Here is an 8,813-nt window from a genome sequence, read left to right on the forward strand (position 1 = left end):
CCTCATATGAATCATATAACATATATTCAAAACACATGAAAACACTGATGGAATTAAAATATGTTATGTTCAAATGCATGATTACAGTAAGAGATTTTTAACACATCTTTGTTAGTTGACTGATCAACTAAATTTAAAAAAAACTGTTAGGGATATAAAAGACAATCTACAAAATTAGAAAAATTAGTAATAATGTAGAAAATTTTACCTAAAAACTTCGTGGGTATATATAAACTTGTATCTAACAAATATAAGATGCATCTCGTCCTCAAGCATACATGAAATACCAAAAATGACCATATACAAAGCTATAAAGTTATTCTTAGCAAGCATAAATGAATTATATATACAGACCAGAAGCTCCACCTTTAATGTAATAATTTATAAATCACAAGATAAGTTTTAACAAATCCATTTTTTGTAAAAAATTAAAGGCAGAAGAGTCATAATTAAAATACTTGTAGGTAAAAATGAAATCATGAAGCAAATCAGAACACATTTAGAACTGAACAATAATGAAAATGCTATATAGTTCATTTGTGAGTTACAGGTCAATAGGTACTTACAGAGAAATGTAAAACCTCAACTACCAATTAGGAAAAGACATTTCTAATACAAGAATCTTTTTCTAAAAAAAAACCTGCATAACAAGTTTCAACTATCTAGAGAAAAGAAATTAATAAAAACAAGGACAAAGATTAATGAAACAGAAAGAGTATTTCAAGTAAGTCAGCAATGTTCAAAGTTAAATCTTTGATGAATACTAAAAGAAAGCAAATTCTGAATGGATTCATCAATAATAAAGTACAGAAGGGAAAATACTAATATACTGAAAATAAAAAGTGAATATAACTGAGGTATAACAGAGACTTTAATAAAAAGGAAAATAATGAGAACCTTTTTGCCAATAATTTGAAAAATCACATAAAATGGAATTTTGTAGGAAAACATAACCAAGAAACATAAATATATCCTTAATTTTTAAAATATTTGAGTCAGCAAATTTTAATATCTACTCCTGCTTGTACAGATAATACCAAATCCAGATAATTTTATGCACATTCTGCCAAAGAAATAGGAACTACGAAATTAATTAATATAATGACAATCAAAATGGTGTAGAGATCTGTGAAAATTTTAACACAAAATGCATTGGAAAAGACAGTCTCTTGCATACAATCTCTCGGCCCACACTTAGTCAGCTATGAATGGACCTTGGGCCTGGAACACTTCCTTAGCAAGTGATAAAGAGCCCACACAGCCTGTGCTGGGTTTATCACATTGTGTGGGAATATCTTTCCCTGATTCAAGGTCAGTGAAAGCTCTTTTGTCTCTGCTTGGAGCATGTGTGTCATATGGCACCTGGCCAACCCTAATGTTATATCTGTCCTCCACAGGGAATGGACTGGGTTCCATTGCCCAATAATAGGGCTGCCCATAAGCAAATCGCCCTGCGGCACTTGTTGGGAGAGACTAGCCGGCCATAGGGGAACCCACAAACATTACTGAAGCTTATCTTGCTCTGTCTCCCTGATTTAAGCAAAGCGTTGTTCCATGCAGTGCTTGACTGTATTGTTTTGCTTGGTGACTCCAATACCCAGGTGCAGTGGGCAGACATATTTAGAGTCCTTCCCTGGGATTGCCAACTGGGGCATCCTACTCTACTTGACAAAATAGAACTCTATATATAAAATATAAGAATATTTTTAACATTGTGGCAGTTGTTATTCCCCTTACCTGGTCTGATTTTCAAAAATTTCACAACTGGATGTGTTTTAACTCTTAAGTAGTTCTTTAAAAAGTATAGGCTTCCTTGACCACTTGTAAACAAAGTACATTCAGACTATACAATGTCACAAGCTAAATCTTTTCATTTATAGATGATGTTATAATACCCTGGATTTCAGCTTCACTTTTTATGGTGTTCACATTATATCCTCTGTAGTAGGTAAATATATTTTAAAAGTAAAGCTTTCTGCCATTTTCACACAAGTACAAGTTATAGAGGAACTAATATTCCTTTCACACTGAAAGAGAATCAGACCCAGAGGGAAGAGATCTAAATCTTTTCAATGTAGTGATTGTATATTGCTGGCCTGGCACTTTTCCCAAACTGAAAAAGAAAGACTGGTGTATGTATTTATATTTTTAATTAAAAATGTGACTTTAGACTTTCATGAATTCAACCTGGCCACTCAGTATTAAAACCCTACTTTAATTTTGTTTTGTTTTATTCCAGAACTACATGAGAGGTTGCTTTTTGTCTGTTTGTTTGGGGTTTTCTGGGAAATAATAGAAATTAATATATCAGTCTTCTAACATTTTCATGGACATGAAGGAAACTACACCCTATGGTACTTTCCTATTTGGTAGTATATATAAGAAAAGATTCATATATATCAAACTGAATTACCATCAGGGGACTTAAATCAACTAGGAAAACAATAAAGAAAATTACCAACAAATATTTGGGAAGAAAAGTTTACTAATACATTTCTATATATCACTTGACTGTAAATGAAATGATGGCTATTTTCATCACTGCTGATGTAGTATCCTTTTTGTTATTAGATTGTATCACAGAATATTGTAATTACTCTCCCTTTTCTCCTGTCCCTTTACAAATGAAATCATTGTCTTAGGAAAGAATTGGCTTGATATAACTGTATCTAGTATAAATTTTCTTTTCATGCATACAAGGACATATGCACAGAATTCTGTGTTGTTCCTTTCCTGAATCCTATTGTGCATTCAAGCTCATAAAAATCATAAAATCCCTTGAAATCAAATTGAGGGAATTCCTTTTTGACTCAAAGGAAGAATTCGTTATTTCTATACTAAACAAAACAGATCAGGTGATGAGTGTATCAAGCTTTTGAGACCTGCTAAACACGTTGTGTTGGAGATAACTTAAGATCATTCATGGGGACTACTCATCCTTAGGCAATGTCAGTGACTTTAGTTGCAAGTTTGCAGATAGCTTGGTGGGATCTACTATATAATAATTCTGTGTATGTGATACAATTTTTATTTCATGCTTAAACCCCAATAAGAAATGATTTGGATTTCTCATGACCTGTTTTAGCATAACTTCCTATGAGAGAAAATGAAACTACATCAAAAGCATATATTTACATTTGTACTTGCATGTTGCTATATAAAATTACATTTATAACTACAAAACCCCAATACATAATATCAAGATATGTTTTGAAGAAGTGAGAATTTTCAGTAGAAAATACCAGAAGGTTTACAAGTCAATTGAAAGGAACTATGTAAGTTGTTCAAGACATTTTTCAAGTATTTGAGTTAATTAAATAATTTTCAGTTTTCAACCTCAATTTTCAATATTTGGTTTATTTACCTGTTATTTTCACTCACATTCTATGTCAAGACTACACCATTTTTAAGTACTCATCAGGTAAAAAGTTCTGAGTTAATTTCTTCACAGTTCTTAAATATGAGTATATGAATCTTTGGCATGATATTATTATGTGTATATGCAAATATATATCACACAGGATTCTGGTCATCCAATGTGAAAAATGAATTGCCTTTGAATAAAAAAATAAATCAGAAATTTCTCAGATTTGAAAATATTTTCATGAAGAAAGATAAAAATTATGCTTATTATTTTCCAATTATGGAACAACTTATTCAAAAGAAGGACGGGGAAAATTGCACAGTTTATTAGTAAATATTATTCAATATAAAAATAACTCTTTTCAACCTGCATTTATTACAGACTTGGCTTTTGTTCAAGTTTATATTTTGAGGTTCCACATCTACTCCAAACTCTCAGCAGTGATGGATACCACATAATAGTGTGATTAAAAAAAATCAAAAATTAAAAATATGAGATTGATTTGTCCACATAGAAGATGCAGATCATCTGGAACTCCCTTACATTGTTTGTAGAATTGTAAACTAGTGCAACCACTGAACAACTTAAATTTTTAAAGCTTTTTTTAAAGTATAAGTTTGCTTAAAAATCTTTTGCTATAACTCAGATCACCTCCTTGAAGTCAGAGGCTAGAGAGGAAGTGGGGTATTCTAAAAACAAAGAACAATCAGAAAAACAGCAACAAATGGCTGTCATCTGCTACCTGAGATGAGAATTATGAAAAACGCCAGATACAAAATGTCATAATTAGAATAAGGTGATAAGGAAGTGAAAGAAGCAACTGGGTGACTGTAGCTGCATAAACAATATTCTAAACATTGTCATGATGCAGCCATTGAAAGCCTGAATCTGAACTATGGGAGGATGTCTGACGGAGCAAGTTCAAAGACTTTAGACAGGAGGAGTGATATTAAAGAACATACAGAAATAAAACAAATCAGGCTGGGAAGTATAGTGCTTTGTTCTGTTTTTCTATTTTCCTTTTACCTATTTACCTCCAGGCACATTTCACCAAAACAAACCAGACTATAGCTGTGTCTATCATATATATGACATGTACTGTGGTCAGACACTATTATAGGTACTTTGTGAATATTAACTCATTAATCCTTTAATAAACCCCATGTGGTAGTTGTTATAAATACTGATATGAGTGAGACTTGAATTTCTTATCTCTTGGAACTACCCATTCACTTAAAATTATTTTTTGCTGATTTATGTAAAAATAACTCAATAATATTACAAATAAAAGACAATATGTATAAATTATAATACAGTTTTGCCCTTGGTTCTTAGAATACAACATGAGAAATATGTAGTTAGTCATATTAACTTAAACTCAGGTGTGGTTGAAGGGGCTGTTTACTGAATTGGCGGATAGGCAAATTTTCCAAGTAATATCTGCATGTGTTGGCAGGTAAAAAGATTTTTGTTTGGAGTGAAAAAAGAAGTAAGATTTTTTAAATGTTTTTAGGTGTTAAAGTTTTTATCTACTTGAAAATTTTTGTGTCTGTGTGTGTGTGTATGTGTGTGTGTGTGTACCAAAGTCTGAGAAGAAAGATAGTGGAAACAAGAACAGTGAAGAACATGATATTTCTGCTGGTTTTGATATGAGGCATTTTTTTTGAGCTACATTATAGAGATTTGAGGTTTGGCAGCTGGTTTACTGAGTGAACTTGTGAATCTAAGATGAGTACATTGGAAACTAAAGGCACATACATTGTAGATTTCAGTGCTGATGAAAGAGTTGGGAATAGGACTTTCCCTTTACATTTTCCTGCTCTGGCACACTGTGGGCCAGGGTAGTGCCCTGGAAAATCTATGGCTCCTAGGAGGTAGAGGTGAGTAATTATGGCTGTCAGAGGACTGACATTTCTTTTTTCCCCCCAAGGGCACTAGAAGCTGTAAAAAAAACACAGACTACTCAGGTGGGAAGCAAATCTTCAATGAGAAGATTAAGACTAAATAACATGACATCCCCCAGTTACATGAAAAAATAATTGGGGAAATGTAGAAATAAAGTTGCTAAGGGTTCAAGGTGTGGTATGAGCAATGTGAAACAGAATTTGTTCACAAAATTAATGTTGCCTCTTACCTAGTAAGTATAAAAAGTTTCTGTGAACATTTGTGTATATTGTTCTAAGAATTTACACTTGCAATAATAACTGTAATACTTAGAGTATCTTACATATTAGTTATCATGCATGCTCCATTACATTATTACTATTATATGAAGTTTTACATTTGAATTTGAATTAGCAAGAAGAAAATAATGTAATAATATTAAGAAATCCAAAGCCAGCCTGTTGGATATCTGAAAGCCCTTCCTTCTGACCACTGAATGATTTTCTGTTGTTTCTTGCATAGATTGAAAAAAAAAGTGTTATATCTTCTCCAATTTTCAGGAGAAGGAACTCAATGCACTATAGCTGATACTTAAATTGTATTTTCCACTTTGCACTCACTTTCATAAGAGTTTGCACATTGAGACCTAGTAGTTCCAGTAAAATGGAAGGTTTTTTCTTTTTTGGGGGGGGAGGGGATAGAATTCAGTATAGTTTGTTTTATCAACCTTATTTTGAACTTATCAATGCATCACGTAATGCAGTTGACCATAACTTAGCAATCAAATTTTTCCCCCTGCCTTAAATCATTATAGACCTTGGAAAGGAAAGCAATCAACATGCACATTTAGGCAGACTATATTAAAAATCACTGTTACTTTCCTATTCTTTTCATAATGGTAATAAAAATGCAAGTCAATGAATAGGGATGAGGCAGAGAATTTGGAGTATTTAGCAATTTCAACAGATTTATACATTTTTATTCCCTTAGTTTATGAGCAATGTGTTCTTGATGCATATTTTCTTTAGGCCTTCAAACATCTCTCTCTCTCTCTCTCTCTCTCTCTCTCTCTCTATATATATATATATATATATATATATATATATTACATATAATGTATATGTGTATGTATACATGTATCAATATATATCTATACATATACATAAAACTCACTTCAATATTTGTTTCTTTGTTTTTTGGTAAGTTTGTATTTTCTTGTTTCTTTTTAGTAAAATACAATGTAAAATAGAATGAGTTTAACTGCTATTTTTCTCACAAATAAAACAGCAAGGAAAGAAGACCCTTCAGGGATATTGGCAGACCATGGCATATTTTAAAATTCTCTTCCTTCATTCATTCATCAAATGTTTATCAAGTTCTTCTGAACTTAAAGAACTATGTTAAGCACATAGAGGTTACAAAAAGAATGAATCATTATTCCAAACCTCAATGACTTCAGTTTAGCAGGCAGAGTTAGACACAAAATGTGGTATACAAAATGCTAGGAAGATACATAGGGAAGAGTAATTTATTATGCTATGGACAAGGCAGAAGGAGTTTACTGGAGAGCGACACTGAGATGGAATATGAGGCATGAATAGGAGGTAACCAGGCAGAGGTGAATGGACAGGGGTGTTCCTGGCATGTAGAACTGAAGGTGAATGACACAGAAGTCTGAAGGTGAGCCATATGTTTGGGAGATACCAGTGTGGCATAGGAAGTCGGCATAGGAATGTTTGCTCAGAGATTGTCAAAAAATCTTGCGTGCTGGGCTATATATATCCCTGTGAATTTTAACCTCCAAAACAAATTTACTCATGTTGGCCTCTCTTATCTTCATTGGATTTTCTTCTCTTAAACCTTTTAACTTTCAAGACCCCTCAAAGTTTATATACTACTGGAAAATTGATCCTCTCAAATAGATAAAATAATTTCCTCCATTAAATCAACTCTGTCATACCTAATTTATGTTTTATTACTCTCATAACGTAGGCCCTTGTTTTTATAATCTATGTAATATATAATCTCATTACCCTAACCTGCTATATAGATTGAGGAAAAATAGCCAGTGCATTGAACATAATAGCCACCCAATAAATATCTGTAAAGTGAAGTGATTCCCACTAATTCCAATGTCACAGTCACTCAAGTGATTTTGCAAAGGAGGGCAAGTTGAAATGCCTAAACTGTGATGCTCATGCTCAGTCTCTGCCCCCAGGGTCACTGGCTGCATTTCTTAAAGCTCTCTTCTTTAAGCCGAGCTTTGCTTCTTTCAGCTGTCATTTTCCCCATGAGTTCTTCATTCCTGTTTGCTTCATAGTGCAGCTATGTTCAGCTGGGACACAGAGGTACATTTATTATGGTGCTAATGAAGTTTAATTCCACTTATGCTGGCCCCTTTCTAGGACCAGAGAGGAGTTCCAGCAATGCACTCTCATGGTCATTTATTTTTGTAAAATTTCACAAAAGTAAAATGATAATTACAATCAGTTAAGACTGCTTCTTCATAATCTGATTTACCCTCTGTCACACGTTCACTAATTCCATGTGGTCTTGGAGAGGCTACGGCTGGAGTTGAGGATTTATTTCATTTGAATTCTGTTTCATATATGTAGGTGGTTCAGTCTCTCCTCTTTTAAGTTATTTTACTGCTAAACATCAAGAATAAGAACCACTTCCAGACATATTCCTAGCAACCACAGCTCCAACTCCCTCGCTGTCATGAAGAAAAGGTGCAGGGTAGGAGATCAAACAGAGCAATGAACATGACCATCAGGGCCCATACTCAAAGTATGTGGTTAGTGAGTACTGTCAGCCATGGAAAGGGTATTTAAGACCAATCATTTTGCAAGAAAACTTGAAAAGCATTGAAATCTTAACATATGTGTAAAACCAAATCTAATAAGGTCTCTAATTTAACATCAACACCAAAAATTTACAGATTACTAGAAGACTTTTGAGACTTTTAATTCCTCTTCTATTATAATAATGAAGGATATCCTTTTCAAACAACAACCCTTCACCAGCATCTCCACAGATGTGATACATCCCTCTATTAATCACAAAATGCCTATAAAAATCACATTTAAGGACATGTGATTGTTATGTATTCTACATTAAGCCTCAGCTATATTAGAGAAAGTTAAAATAAATGAAGTGTGCCCAGGAATAGAAAACTGAAAAAAAAATGTTGTATTTCATCTATCTTTCAGAAAACTTGAAGAACCCTGTATACTAGCCTAAAATCATTTCTCTCTAACCTCTTCAACTACAACCCACACAAAGCCCTAATAAAGTTACTATATTAAACTAGCACCCTTAATTAAAACATTCATTTATTTATTATTTTGTTTTTGAAATGCAAAAATCTCTACATACTTAATGTATACAACTCAATGAATTTGGATAAATATACACCTGTAAAAACAACACCACCATTAAGGTCTTAGGCATATCCATCACCTCTCAAATTTTCCTCCAACCCTCTTTATTATCATTTTGTGGTAGGAACAACTAATGTAATGTCTACCATCTTAGAAAATATTAAGTACATAATAAAGTATTG

The sequence above is a fragment of the Lagenorhynchus albirostris genome, chromosome 5, assembly GCF_949774975.1.
Source record: "Lagenorhynchus albirostris chromosome 5, mLagAlb1.1, whole genome shotgun sequence".
Classification (NCBI taxonomy): domain Eukaryota; kingdom Metazoa; phylum Chordata; class Mammalia; order Artiodactyla; family Delphinidae; genus Lagenorhynchus; species Lagenorhynchus albirostris.